This window comes from Mustela nigripes, unplaced genomic scaffold (genome assembly GCF_022355385.1).
Source record: "Mustela nigripes isolate SB6536 unplaced genomic scaffold, MUSNIG.SB6536 HiC_scaffold_2452, whole genome shotgun sequence".
NCBI lineage: Eukaryota > Metazoa > Chordata > Mammalia > Carnivora > Mustelidae > Mustela > Mustela nigripes.
The window spans coordinates 3,715-4,674 of NW_026741858.1; the positions used below are offsets into that span (position 1 = coordinate 3,715).

The 960-nt window shown below is 46.4% G+C and overlaps 1 pseudogene; it reads left to right on the top strand.

The window, feature by feature from the left end:
- The first annotated feature begins 511 nt into the window (after nt 1-511).
- LOC132008960 (hsc70-interacting protein-like) lies at nt 512-954 on the top strand (annotated as a pseudogene).
- The last annotated feature ends 6 nt before the right edge of the window (nt 955-960 follow it).

Genomic DNA, 960 nt, shown 5'->3' on the forward strand with positions numbered 1-960 from the left:
CCTTGTCTCTAACTTGGCAGAGAGTCAATGGGAATCAGGATAGAAAATTTGTAAAAGAAACCAAGGTTGTTTGAGAAAAGGGGAGAAAAGTGATCAGGACAGAGCCAATTACAGGCCTTCCTGACCATCAAATCTGACATGTTGTGCCTAAGTGCTCAAAAATATGCAGTGATTCTTAGTATTAAGAATGTAGTGAGGGGCGCCTGGGTGGCTCAGTGTGTTAAGCCTCTGCCTTTGGCTCAGGTCATGATCCTGGGGTTCTGGGATCAAGCACCGCATTGGGCTCTCTGCTCAGCAGGGAGCCTGCTTCCCTTCCTCTCTCTCTGCCTGCCTCTTGGCCTACTTGTGATCTCTGTCAAATAAACAAATAAAATTTAAAAAAAAAAGAAGAAGAATGTAGTGATTCTGTGGAAGAATGACCCCTTCCACAGGATCATACTGAGCTAGTACCCACGCCTGGAATCGGGTCACAGCCTCAGCCGCGCCTGACGCCTGCCACTGCCTCTGGACCATGGACCCGCGCAAAGTGAGCAAACTTCAGGCTTTCGAAAATGTGTAAGCAGGATCCGAGCATTCTGCACACCAAGGAAATGCGTTTCCTGCAGGAGTGGGTGGAGAGCGTGGGGGGGGGGGGTAAAATACCACCTGCCACTCATAAAACGAAATCAGAAGACAGTATCAAGGAAGAAAAACCAGATAGTAAGAAGGCAGAGGAAAACATAAAGACAGATGAACCATCAAGTGAGGAGAGTGATCTAGAAATTGACAATGAAGTTGTGATTGAACCAGACACCGATGCTCCTCAAGAAATGGGAGATGAAAATGTAGAGATAACCGAGGAAATGATGGATCAGGCAAATGATAAAAAAAAGTGGCTGCCATTGATGCCCTAAATGATGGTGAACTACAGAAAGCCATTGACTTGTTCACAGATGCCATCAAACTAAATCCTCGCTTGGC